Raw genomic sequence first — 15,124 nt, forward strand, 5'->3', positions numbered from 1 at the left:
TTTTCGGAGATAAAAACTTCCAAGAATTAATCAATCAGCTCTGTATTTGTTTTTAAAACTAATAAACCGATTCCCATCAAAGAAATGAAGGCCAATGTGTTTCAGCGAGGATGCTTGTTTCTTCTTCCCTTAAATATGTTATCCTCGGTTATGCCAAAGCTGGAAGGCGTCCAACTCAAGCCATGAGACAACATATTTTGTGTGGGCTAGCTAATAATGTTTGCCCCGACTGAATCTATCTGGAAAAAAAAAGAAAAAACTTGAAGAGTAGGTGGAATTCATGTAAATTAAAGAGAAACTTTCATTTTGTCATGGAAGAACGGAGTCATATTGTAAGTCAAGTAAAAATCGACTGCAAAACGAGACACCTTTAGTGCGCCTGGTTTACAGTGGGATAACGCTCACACATACTTTTAATGGAAACAGACCCCAAACATTCAGCTGGGGACCAAATACACCAAACAGCAAAGCTTCTGTTTTTCGTTTTCCACTCTACTTTGCTTTTCTCTTTTTTAACCTCCTAACGCTCCCCGATGGCGTATCGTCCTAAAACTGACCAGGCTTGAAATATGACAAGTTTAATACGTCCTACATCACCGTCGAGCACGGTTGAGTTACTAGAGCAACAACCGGCCTGTCCCGGCTTGCAGCAGGGCCTGTGGAGCAGCGGTGTGAACATAACCCTTCGTCAAAGGGGTTCAAACAAAGACGGAGACAAAGGTCTGACGAAGTTGGAAAAGCATGAAGTAGAAGAGTAAAGCCACTCAGAGGAAAAGGAAGTTTCTCAGGTTCGCTCCAGACTGACATACATGGCAGCAGCTCTGACGACAGGAAGGGAGACGACTGGTTGGTCGCTGCTGCTGCTGCTGCTGCTGCAGTGTGAGTGGGTGGGTGGGTGGGCCACCAGGGTAGGCGAAGGGAGAGAAAGGCAGACAGGAGGGAGGGCAGGCCTACCAGCGCTGTCACCAGCAACCGGCGTGTTTGGATAAGACCCATGGAACATGTGGGGGGATCAGCGTGAGGCATCACACCTGGAGGAAAAGACAACTAAATCCAGCCCCCAGTACAACAGGACCTGGCTCCACCAAGTCTAGCCAGCATCTGGAATGGATATCTGGAGATGCAGCGCACTTCACAGCCCCTTCACGGCTTCTTCTCACTCTACCTTTGCTACGAAACAACACACTGAGAAAGGCTGCGGGAAAAATAAGAGAAGAGTCTCGGTAAAAATTTGGGCTTGAAAATAAACATTGTCTGTCAACGTTTTCCTTTGCAACATATTCCATATGTTTGGCATAATGTTAGAGGCTCTCTTCACCTTCATGGTGCTTTCGCTTGACTTTCACAACTGTACACAACTGTTTTGGGTGCAGTACAGTAGCTTCAGTCCGATTGGGCATCTTTCTTTTTTATTTGCAAAACGAATGATGCATCGCCTCAAAGTCAAAATAAAAACGTAATACTATATAACTTTGGTATATAACAAATTTAACCAAATAACAAACATAACATTTTATTTAAATCATCCTCAGATACATAGATAGAGTCATATCATCTGCGTTGAATAGAAAACCCAGAGTTAAAAAGTTGGAACAAACATTAGCATGGTCTAAATATTTAATACAGTTATTGATGCTTCTAGTCTGGTTTTTGTCTTTCTATCTTTTTACTTTTCTTTATCTAAATAATGTTGAACCTGTTTTAAGCCGGGCAGATACTGTGCATGACACAATAATAAAAATAACTCAAAATGACAATTCCTTAACTGCAAGGAATCATCATCCATATCAGCAGCAGCTCCATAAAAGGTGAATAAAAACAGTGACCATCAGGACAGCGATGCTCCGCAGTGTGTGTACTCTCCGCATGATTTTCTGTGTGTGTGGTTTGTCAGGGCCCGTGTTGTGACTGGAACAATCCCGGCCACAATGTTTGTTTACACTGAACCGCTCACTCACCCAAATAATCAGCCGCTGTGGGCCTTTCTAATCCCCACACAAAGTCAATGGAGCCAGGTTGAGTTGGCGACAGCCGCGATAAGATACTCAAACACAGGCTCTTGATCGGTGAGCCACGGCCTCTCCTTCCCACACCCTCTGTCCCCCTTCTTTTTTTTGGGTTTCCTCTATTGCAATTCCCCACACAACGCGGATTTGAAGTTCACGGAGCAGCTTGGCGGTGCAGCTGGAGGTTTTGCCTCCTCAATACCTAGTGGTCAGTTTTTGTCAGACATTTCATTCTTTTTTTTTAGATTCTTGCAGCACAACACACGAGTCAAAGCAAAGCTGCCTCCCTCTCAAAACAAAAACACACACACACACACCCATTGGCTCGCACAGGAATGCATATTTGAAATAGTGTATTGTTATGGTTTTGGCTAGGTTGGTACCCGCTCTGCAAATCCTTGTGCGAGTGTGATTCTGTACGTGCGCATGTGTGTCCACTGATAGAAGTATGCGGTAAAACGTTAATTAACATTCCATTCATGACCTCGGTATTATGTCCACAGTGAAGGAGACCATATATTTGCCTTTCACACCTCTTGCATGGGATGAGGGAAATGATAGAGCATTGTGTGCGTCAGTGTGTGTGTGTGTGTGTGTGTGTGTGTGTATGTGTGTGTGAACGAGATAGAGAGAGACAGAAAGAGAGCGAGCAGGGGAGAGAGAGAGCAGCGGGGAGACGGATAAAACACAGCTCACTGATACAACATAATCTATCCGGAGCCACGTCTCAATATCACAATATTTCACACATTTACGTATCACAAATTTGGCAGTGGCAGCCTTCTCCTCAGATCAGTGGAGTTATTTCTGCCTTGTGTGCTGGATGCTGCAGGACCGAGATACAGTTTGCGACGGCACAGATGGGAGAGGCTGCAGCTTCGGTACCACAGTATCGCATGCAAAAATGTTTGGTATGTTTTAACACAGATAAAGCTGACATATTCCGAGGCGTTTCGCAGACAATACCCATGAAGGAACAATCTCCCATCTGGCAGTGCAGTCTCTCTGAAATCCTCTCGGTCATGCTCAATGAGAACTGGAGAGACAAAACATTCTCTGTCTGTATATCGCTCCTTATCGAGGGTGTACCTTGGGCATCGCTAGATATCAGCAAAACATCACCCCGCAGGAACAGGACGCCTCGGAAAAGAAAGAAACGAAACAAAAACGCACTTTAAGTTAAAAGCTTGAACTTATACACATCTCTTCGCAGTTTGATGCTACACAGAAGCAGTTTATGCATTCATCCCCAGGGCACAGCTGTGGGATTGGGAGAGCAGCATAGCGGACAAACTTCTTAGCTTCAGCAGCACATGTACAATTTCCTGGTTTGGCTCAAATCGATCAGCATTACACTGTGTCCTCTCCCACAGTTCAGGAAAGAGGGATTACTCTCTGAGGCCAGGGTTAGCCGCTGCCTTTATGACAGGAATAATCAATGAAGTCACTGCTGTACTGCTTCTGTCCACATGATGGTGCAGAGGACAAGTCTCCCCAATGGCCGGCATGTAAGCTGACATTTACCTTTTCGGGTTCTTAGACATGCATTGCCACCACACACAGGCACACACATGATCAAACACTGGACGAAGGCCATGGATTTAATGCTTTTCATAAGGGCGTAAAACACAACACGCATTTAATTCCCTCTATTTGCCGACTTGACACGTGACATGTATGTAAACAGTTTGGATTTCACAGGCAGTAAACACGGAGTCCAAATGATCACTGTTAATTAATCATGTTTGCACTGTTTGTATTGAACAGCTGCATATTTGTATAAAGGCTTGTGTTGAGTACAGGGTTGGACACGTCTTTGCTCGTTTTATTTTGAAAAGGTTTTATTCATTCAAAGCTGTATGCACATTGTATCCCAACGTGACAATAATCCCCTGATGTCGCTGTCTTTTGGTCAGTGAACAAAGAGCTGTGCCGTCCAACATGTCATACAATATGTGTCTGTGCGTGTGTGGGTGTGTGTGTGTGGGTGTCTTTTTATGTCCTGGTGGGGACTTCAATCTCACTCACATTGATCCATGACCCTGGGGGCAAACCTTCAGGTCCCCACAGGTAGAGAATGTTTTTTTGATGGATAACACTGGGTAACCGTTAGGCCTAGGTTAGTGTCAGGTAGTTCATCGTGATGGGTAACACCAGGGTAAAGGGCCGGGGAATGCACTGTGTCAAATGAGTGTCCACCCATGGAGACAGTGAAACGAGTTTACGTGTGTGTGTGTGTGTGTGTGTGTGTGTGTGTGTGTGTGTGTGTGTGTGTGTGTGTTTGTGTGTGTCTTTCCTGTCTGTATGTAGTCACACCTGTACTCTCTGTCATGATGTTATCAGACCCTAAACACCTGCTCCACAGTCTAAGGTCACCAGCGACATAAAACTGCCTCCTAGCAGTGAGATGGGCATCTGAAAATACTCTTTGTGTATGTGTGTGTGTGTGTGTGTGTGTGTGTGTGTGTGTGTGTGTGTGTGTGTGTGTGTGTGTGTGTGTGTGTGTGTGTAAATATAAGGGGGCTTGTTTTTCTTGTAGTCATTTGTATGCAGCTCATGTCACCCGCACATCGCTCACAGGTGTCATACAACCCTGAATATGACCTGAATGGAAGGGGGGGTGGATGGAGAAAAACAGAGAAAGAGAGAGAGAGAGAGAGAGAGAGAGAGAGAGAGCGCAAGGAATACATGATGGATTATCGTTCATGGATGTACATCATATATCGATTGTACGCTCAAATAAAAAATCTACAGTAGCAAACACTTACAAAACATTTTGCATCCACATGAAATAAAGTCTCCATGTTTATGACAACAACATACCGCCATTGTGCCTTAATTAGCTTGATATGAAGGGAAAAGGTGTAAACAATTAATGCAAACTGCTGGATGACAATTGAATAAATCACAATGACAATAGAGGATCTTCAGTGCACAGTGAACCTTCACCTCCTGAATAAATTAGCCCTTTCTCTTTTCTATAAATAACTATTGATTTTTACAAATTACATGAGAGACATTGTGTGCGGATTGTTTTCCCACTGAACCACTGGCTTTGATTTGACTTGAAACAAAATGTATTGAAACGCTTTTTAAAATGAAAAAAAGCAGGTAATATAAACATATATTCTACCTGTCTGGATAGCAGAGATTAACAAAAGCTCTCGGTGGACAATCAGTGCAGCGGATTGATTTTGGACGTCAGCAAAGACGGACATGTTTGCTAAAAGAATCCAGAATGGCACTCAGTAGAGCACATACCACCAACAAGGCCAAACAAGCTGTAAAAAATATCACTGAGCTGCCAGAGTTCTGCTCTGTGCCAAAATGTGATGGCCCATCCTTCTACCAAAGACCGCAAAGTCAGTTGCTCTGGACTTTCTATTGAGTTTTTCCTACCAGCGAATGCAAATATCTCACTTTGAGAAATAATTGCCATACACGTAGAAGACACCAATTAAGATATTAAATTGGAAAGACAATGAGATTTGAGAGTTTTGGGCGATAAGTGCCACAGCCAGTGTTGGTGTGCTGTAAACCAAAATATGTGACTTCTTCAATGGAATTCATTCATTATATCCTGTAAACCAAAATATGTGACTTCTTCAATGGAATTCATTCATTATATCCTGACTGTCTTCTTCATATGTTCGACTCCTTTCAACTCAAAAATGTCAAAGAATCGCACCATGACAGCACAACTTAAAACCTTGAAATAAATACTGTTTGCAGCACAAAGAAAACACCCAAGAAAAGTTTCACTTCTGCGTGACTATCCTCCAACAAAGCCAATATCCCGCCGTCAGCCTTGTGTACTTTTCACATAATTAATTAGTGAGCCACGGTTATTAATAAAAGAGGCAGGCCACAGAATAATATCCTCCAGGTTGCGAAAACATAAGACAAAAAAAAAGACTCCGATTGTGAAACAGGTTCTTAACACGGCCGCAGGACATCACCGTATTGGTTGGATTACTGTGTGCAGATAGTGCGGGGGGGAAATTTCCATTACATTGTCGTGCCTGTTGGTGCTTTCGGCTCCGAAATACTTCCATTTCCAATCCTTAATGACAAACAAGAAAGCTTTTCTGATTGAAAACAATTCCAGCACTTCAAGCCATAACAAAAATCATGACAAGAGCATTTTCACCAAAAGGAAGACATTTCACGCACTAGGAGCCTTTTGTGATATTTTTTTTCTCCTTTCCTCCTACCCTTCCTCCCCCCCCCCCACTCTCACCCTCCCTCTCTCTCCCTGTCTCTTTCCTTTGTGTGCGTAAATCATCTCTTCCCTGCGGCCTGTCTGTGATCATGTTGATGGGAAACAAAGAAATCATCTTGAATGGCACATTAATTTCCTCCATTCTCCCCCTGCCCTCTGCCTAATGAAATCCCCTCTGCCACGGGGCCTGAGGAGCCACACTGGCGAGCCGTCACCAGCCAGTAAATATGTTTACCTTGGAGCACTACGCTAATGGACTGTTTACTAGGGGGAGCCAGCGAGGGGGTGTTACAGAGACCAGGCAGCTCTGGGTCTTGGGTGTGTGTTCCTCAGACCAGATGACAGCTCCTTTGCTCCCCCCGTCTCCCCAAAACCAACAAACCACCAACCACCTGATCTGGAGAGGCTGTCACCAATAAAGAGCTCAGATGGAGGAGCAAAATGCAAAGAAACACGACTGGATTACTCTGAGGGGGAATAAATCTACAGTCTGAATTGTGACCACTTATTATACTAGCACTTATCCAGGGGTTAGCAGAGTTGTGGAGTAAAGTGGAGGACCTTCTCCTCACAAGGTACAGAGCCTCTTCTCAGCAAGCATCGGTTTGCTTTAAGGAGGCTCCTGGAGTTTCTGGGCACCTACAACTGAGAAGTTGACTAGTAAACAACCAGCAATGACGGCAAAACATTGCAAACACTGACTGTTATGGCACCTCTTCGTCACCCCCCAGAAAAATCCATTGTCTTACTCTTCACCACTGTTGTTTTTATTCGTTCCTAGTATTTTTATATAACTATGTAAGCAACTGCAAAATATGCTTTTGTGGATGGAGATTGTTTACTTCTACATTTCCACAAATCATTATATAAAACTTGTCATAAGTCTATTTTAATTTATTTTGGTTCCTAAATTCTGACTTGGAAATCGAATTCATTTAAAAACTGGCTTACACTTTTGGCTCACGCTGTAGGCTCTGAATAAATGGACTGCTCTCCAAGTCCTACACGTCAACAGTTTCAGCGATGGTGGCCATGACACTGCAATTCATGCAAAGGGTTAACATACATCCCCCGGCCCTTGAGAGCTTAATCCCAAAACATGTAGGAGACTGATCACATACAGCAGCAAATATAAAAGAAATATAGAAAGGATAGAATATGTGTCTGTAATTAGAGTCTGTATTAAAAAAGCACAACTAAAATGATAAGTATAAAGGAATGATGAGGTTTTGAAAACAAAAGCTGACATCTGAAGCTACACATACACCACTGGGAGTGCAACTTTAATCCATGGGTGTCTGATAGTATGATTATGAATTTGTGCATGGTTAGTATTTAACACGCACCACGCAGCCTGTAATGTCTGCTGTGTTGTGTTAGTTGCAAACGGCCAGCCAAGCATCCAGATATGCCCTGGCCCACATGCAGGACTGATTGTTATGTGAAACCTGCTCCATGTGACAGAGATGTTGAGGAGATGTTGCAGACACTGAGGCATCCTCTGCCAAAGCTTGACACTCATCATTCCTGCACATCATTCCTGTAGAGTAGTTGGAACCTGCCCTTTACCCCCCCCCCCCAGATTCAAATTTTAGTCTGCCTCTTTCAGCGTAAATATATCTGACATTGAAATGAAATGTTGTTAAATAATGTTTGGAAACAGGAGTTTTCTGCGAGGCACTGAAATGTCTAACATAACCTAAATTAACCCTAACACTTAATTCTAATATGTCACATTTAGCTTTTAAATATTTATGCTATTGGTGCTCTGTACAAGTGAATTATAAAACTACATATGGCGTTACATCACTGAATCAAGGACGTATTTGGCAGTGATACTAAGAAAGCAATAATATGAAATTAAAAGACGCAGATATGAAAAGGTGAGCGTCAGTGACAACACACTTAAAGAGCAATTTATTTGAGAGACATGATGTTTAATTACAGCAGGTTATAAATGAAATTCCTCTATACGGATTTATTTCAGCATTCATATCCAAATCGCTGTCTTGACTGCTGCAGATAACTTTCACAATCAGGTGGATACATTTTTCCCCCGAGCTCACAGAAAAACCATTTGCAGGTGGAGGTGAAACCTAATTTCTACTAATTTCATTATATACATGTCACCAGTATATTGATGTGCATACAGATGTGTTTCTGTGTGTGCACCTATACACCCACAACTTACCATTCCAAGGGCAACAGCAGCAGCAGTCTGAGATAACGCCCCCTGTCTCATCTGCGGGTGTCTGGCGCCTGGCAGCGCTATCAGTGACTGTGTGCCTAGATGTGTTCCTGTGTCCCACACACACACACACACACACACACACACACACACACACACACACTATCACATAGAGAGGGCCCTGCAGCTGGTGACAGGCTGCTTCTCTCAGTCTGCTGCCAGCCTGTACAACACACAGCTCTCTATCCAACGCTTATCTTCATTGATTTCCTCCCCTGCCTCCAAACTTAGATATGCACTCTTTAAAACCAGGCCACCTGCAGAGTTTGGACTCAGAGACGGCAGAATACGCCACCGCTTGGGTGGCGAGTCCAAAGTTTCGTCACTACTGCAGACGCGTCTCCTAATTTTGCTGCAATTAGTTCAGAAGCATTTGCGCTATCTGAGGAATAAAGGTCAGATAGCGTGGGTAGCGACTTCCACACTGAGCGTGTGGACTCACAGTAAGTTGGTTTGGATGGAAGCAGCTGCTAAGTATGCAGCGGGGGAGTTTCCTGTGATGTATGTGTTAGATCTACGTTATGTCCATATATTGACACGGTCATGAATTTCCATGTCAAATGTCTCAGCAGGATATTGCTGAAGGCTGTGATTCCTATCCAACCGAGATGGCAGCTCCAGAGCCCCCTCCCCTTCCACCTCTGCAACATCTCTCACTCCTCCGCTCTCGTCCACCATCTCTTTATCCTTTTCCCAAGGTTTTTTCCCTGTCTTCCTCTGCATCCCTCTTCCTTTTTCTCTCCTCTTGGGTCTTGCTACTCCATCCCACTCCACCTTCTTCTCCTGCCCCTCCCCCACCATCCTCCAACACTCCCCCACCACTCACACACACACAAACACACACACACACACACACACAACCTTTATGCCGGCAGACTCCATCGATTGATTTCCCCTCACTGTGACACATTTGGTGCAGCCGCATGTGGCCTATTAATTATATCCACAGCAGACTCTCGTCACGCTTCCCTTTCCCCAACAATACCCCCCCCTGCATGCACATACACACACATACACACATACAGTATATATATATATACACTACCCTCAGAGCAACCAGTAACCAGCGGTCTACTACACAGCATCCGTGACCCTGCAGAACGCCCTGTAACCACTGGATTTGGCTGAGGAGCGGATAGACACGAAGCATTTGAGTGGAGGCAAACAGACAGTGGCAGTTGAGGCGAGGTTGGGCCCATGTCGCGTGTAATCGGGCTAACATCTGTTAGCCATCATGTGTGTGGCTCCATTTAAAGTCCAGAGCGGACTAAGAGCCCAAGGAGGCACCCTGCATCCCCGCTCGCAGGCTTTTAGCGGTGCCGCTCCAAATGCTTCCCTCTGCACAGACAGATCGAGAAAGAACAAGAGCGAGTGCAGAGGGCAGCGGAGACAGAGGCTGACACGCACTCAGCAGAACACAGCAGCACTTAGCGCATCACACGGCTCTCTCCTTCATCGTGAGCGTGTTTGTGCAATTGTCTGCATGTGTGTATCTGTGTGTCTGTGTGTGTCTGTGTGCATCTGGCAAACAATACAGTAAGCCTTCGCTGCAGGCCTCTTACAGCCTCAAAATCCCGGGTTTTTATATTTAGCTCGTAATCACTATAATTTCCAAATTAGATACAGGCTGGCCAAGTACACATTCCTTCTGTACAATAGCCCTAAATGATCGTCCTATCATCTCTGGAGACAATCTCCGGAGAGACACTTTAAATATTAGAGTGATATTCAAAGACAATCCATAGTGATGAAAACAAGCGGAGAGCACTAAACAGCTGCTGTTGAGGATGTGCGAGGGGAGGGACGCAGATTAAGAGCAGATTACAGAGCCTTTCCCTCTAGGGGCCTCCATATTCCAGATTGACAATGTGGTGGGATTGGGAGATCAACCTGGAGATTTTCATATGAAAAGATGTTTTCCATCAGAGATTAATGGCTGTTATTATTCATTAACTTTTTTCTTCTTTTTCTCTGCGGGCCCCTCAAAGCTTTGTCTAGCTCGCTGCCAGAGAAAACCAGAGGAATGAGAGAAACAGAATACGGAAGAGGTTCAGTAAGAGGAACCGAGGAGGGAAGAGAGGAGAGAAGAGAGGATGGAGAGGCGATGCTGTATCGAGAGGCATTTCTTGGCATGAGAGCTAAGACTATGCATTACATCTAACTATAAACAAAGGCTGGGGCTCATGCATTATTTACTGGCAGTAATACTGAAGAGCGCGTGCACAGGACCAATACATTAATCGTATGATCATCTGGAGTTTACATTTGCTCATACTGTATCTGCTCGTTTGTTTGTGAACACTCACTGATTAACCGCCGGGGTCGTCCATACAATTACACGTGGGAGGATAAAAGCGCAAATATGTTGTTATATGTTGCTGTTTTTGTCTCTTTTTTTTCCCTGTATGACACATTGTTTAAATACAGAATCCTGAATTACCTTTTTCATCAGATAAACAATTAGAAACTGACTGGACATGAGCTTCGGCCTTGATCCTCACCCTCCTTCAGCAAAATGAACTTGATTTGAAAGGAGAAAGAAACAGTACTATAGAAGTAAACAGACCTAAGAGAGAACATTTAAACGCAAGCCATTTGTTAATCCTATCGACACTATCTGATTCATTTTGCAAGCTGCCAAAGTAATTATAACATCAGAAATATTCTTTCTGGGTCCTTGCCCGTTGCCATGCTCTATAATTAGAGAAAACAAAACGGCACAGCAGCACCCAGCGGGCGTTGGAGGGGGGGGGGGGACCTCCCCAATATCAGAGGAAGAGGCCATGAAATCAAAAAAATATATATGAGAAAACATAAAAAAAGGTCACAGATATCTCGTGGCTATTGATCTCAGGGCAGGGTGGGTGCAAATGCATGTGTTGCATCTGTGCATACATGTGTGAAGGAGTGCACGTGTGAGTTAATGTGCTTGTGTGTGTGTGTGTGTGTGTGATGGAAGGTAAAAGGGTGTTAGTGTGCTGGTGTGTGTTCATGCCAAAGAGGAAAAATCCCTCAGGGTGAATCAATAGATAGTCCTAGATAATGGAGGCCTGCTCGGGCAGCTGTGTACTGCCTCTCTGGATGGATGGACGGATGGATGGACGGATGGATGGATGGATGGATGGATGGATGGATGGACGGATGGACGGATGCATGAGTTAGAGAGTGAGTGAGTTAGTGAGTTAGTGAGTTAGTGAGTTAGTGAGTGTATGACTGGTTAAGAGGCTGAGCATCGTAGCATCCTACACCTGCCAAGGGTTATCCTGCTGTGTACTGGTCAGTGGACAACACCCTGTTACAAATCAATTCATAAAACAGACACACACTCTCACGTGTACCAACAGCAAGATGACAAACTGAAAAAAACAAAAAAATTGTGCTGTCGTGCTGGTGCTTCATTCTGACTCATCATCCTGTTTAACACACACACACAAACCATGTGACATTCAGAAACACACATTTGAAGGTACATTTCTCGACATACATCAGCCTCACATTACGTGAAAGTGCCATATAAATTCTTATTAAGGCTGAACCATTAATCCAGCAGATCAGCTATTTCTTTTGGTGAAGGTCAAATGTGTCATATCCTACCATTATAAATGAAGCATTGTGGTCCTACAGAGATGCCCTGGCCTACAAATCAATATGTGCACATGTACGGGAACGGGCTTGTTCTGTAGAGAATAAAAAAAGGAAAGATCACATCATGATTTTTCTATATTTCTTTATATTCATTTTATATTTTTAGTGATAATGAAATGCAAACATCACAATGTTTGTCTGCCCTAATTCTTAGACAAGTTATGTGAAAACTCCACACTTTACATTTTACTGTTACATCTTTATACAACAGATTTAAATGAAAAAGAGACTTCGAAACTGATCAATGGCCACAAAATTTAATTTAGATGTCTAAGAAAATCAGATCAATGAGTGGATCCTTAGATCAGCTTTGTCAATCCTCTTTTCTCATCACTATTCATGCTAAAGCAACCCCCCCCCCCCTGTACCTATGTCTGCCACACTTCATGATCAATACCAATAAAAATAAATCCTTTATCTCATCTCCTTAAGTGCACCCTTTATTGATCTGTGTGACTTAACCAAACATCCAATAAATACTAACAAGTACAAGCAGCCCTGATGGAAATTATCAGCAGATTACTGTCATGTATCAAAAACGCAAATGATAAATTCCCTCACACTTTCTAGTCCCATTAAAAAGTATTATTTACAAATTCATCTGAGTGAAGCTTTCAATTAAATATCTGCTGAGAGCGTAGAGGCATAAATGATGAAAGGGTGCGACAGTAGCAGACTTTTATGTGAGATTAGAGCGGGAGATAAAACAAAACGTTATTATGTTGCTGATGAATTTGTGCATCCACAGTCAAGTCCGCAGTTTCTGTCTCTGTTCTTGGTTTGGAAGTTTAAGTTGTGGAGCCAGAACTTGTGAAGAAGCTGACAAAAAAATGCTGAAAAATACTCATTAATTAAAGAGCCATGGAGGAAGACTGAAGGTTCATACTACACACACACACACACACACACACACACACACACACACACACACACACACACACATATATGGTGAGTGCAGGTTTGATGTGCTGTGGCTAATGAGAAATAACAGTGGACCACAGTAACCATGTCTCTTCCTCTCCGGTAAAAATGAGCTCTTCGTTTCACATCATTATTCAAATCAGCCCACTAATTCCTGAAATATTTGCATATTTAAAACTGGCTGGCATTTTTCTTGCCCTAGGCTGACGCAAGTCCATGTGATACAGAGGGAAATGAAAAACGGTCCGCTACTGTGAACGCACTGCGGAAATCTTTTTCACATCCACACACACACACGATGGCAGAGACTCCCTCTCGCTAAAATGTTCCTGTAGGAATGTTTGTCACGGGTCGGCAGAACGCTCACCGCCCTTATTTATAATTCATGACACATCAGTCATTAACTGTCAATGTTACTCAGCTCACATCTTGCTCAGTCATCGGTGGCGACACGCCATGGCCACAACGTGTCACATGTTCAGCGTATCGGGTGCATTCGCTTTTCTACACAGCGTTTAGAACCAAAACTATTAACATAAACAAAAACAGAAAGGGGGTTGAACTAACAGTTATTTTCATTATTCATTCATCTAAGGATTATTGTCTTGAATAACTTTAACTTTATGTTTTTCTGTCAGTCATTAGAATGTGTTGTTTTTTTTTTATGTGAACATGAATTGGTGTTTGTCTCTGTGAGCCAGTCCTGTAATGGATTGGTGACCAGTTAAGAGTCCAACCCGACTCCGGCCCAACGTCACCTGGCTGCAGACAAAACCTAGAAGCTGTATTGGAAAATATCATTATTGATACTTTTTGAAAGAAATATATGTATTTATATATATATATAATATATGTAATAATATGTTGAACCATATGTTAAACAATTTTTTTCACTTGAAATTCTGCTGTATTTTCCACTGCGGCAGGGTATTATTTGAAAAGTGCCAATAGAACACCTACATTTCCAAACTGATTCGAGAGCAATTTATATTTTTTTCACTTTGTTGAAATATTAAAAACATTGTTCTACAAAACTACACAAGCAATCATACAAAAAAGTACATAGTCAAAGATTTTAGTGCTCTAGATCACGACTCATCTGTAGAATACATAAAATAATTGTACATGCGTCATTAACTGCTTGTTTATATATTAGAAATAGTCATTAACCAATCTAATGTTGTTTGTGTAAAATTGTAAAAAAAAAAAAAGTAACTGGTTGGTGTCTTTATTCATGGTGCTTAAGCTCAGAAAATCAACCTCCTCTGATAGAAAATCTAATTGCTAATATCTGCCTTTCTTCTTTTTTCATGATGCCTTTTATATTTTATGTAAAGCACTTTGAATTGCCTTGTTGTTGAAATGTGCTGCACAAATAAATCTGCCTTCTGCGTGATGAAAGTACAACAACAGTTTGAAAATGAACAAAATGCCAAAGACCTTGAATGTAAAACACTTTCAATTTGTTTCCAAGTTCATTTTTAAAAAACTGCACTTGCTGAATTTGTGACATGACCCAGAGTCAGAGGACGGAAGACATGGGACACCTTGTCCCTGTGAGGCTGCAAATGCTGCACCACAACCTGATCCTCTGAATGGAGCCGACACTCAACACTGTGTCACTGTCCAAGCAGGTCAACAAAGCACCGGGAACATATGGGTCATATTAGACCCAAGCATGAACGCTGGTGCAAGGCACACCGTACAGTGTATTATCCTGAGCTGCTCAAGTGTGTGTGTGTGTGTGTGTGTGTGTGTGTGTGTGTGTGTGTGTGTGTGTGTGTGTGTGTGTCTGGACGGTATGTGTGTTCACATCAGCTAACTAGAACACCACTGAACCATGTCACTGAAGCAATCAATAGACACAGACATCTGGTTAGTGATGGTATGTAAAGTATGCATGTGCATGTGTGTGTGTGTGTGTGTGTGTGTGTGTGTGTGTGTGTGTGTGTGTGTGTGTGTGTGTGTGTGTGTGTGTGTGTGTGTGTGTGTGTGTGTGTGTGTGTGTGTGTGTGTGTGTGGGGCGAGGGGTATTGTCCAGAGTCCTCTGAGTCATGTAACACTGCACTGCCTTTGTAATGG

The sequence above is a fragment of the Hippoglossus stenolepis genome, chromosome 10 (assembly GCF_022539355.2).
Source record: "Hippoglossus stenolepis isolate QCI-W04-F060 chromosome 10, HSTE1.2, whole genome shotgun sequence".
Taxonomy (NCBI): Eukaryota; Metazoa; Chordata; class Actinopteri; order Pleuronectiformes; family Pleuronectidae; genus Hippoglossus; species Hippoglossus stenolepis.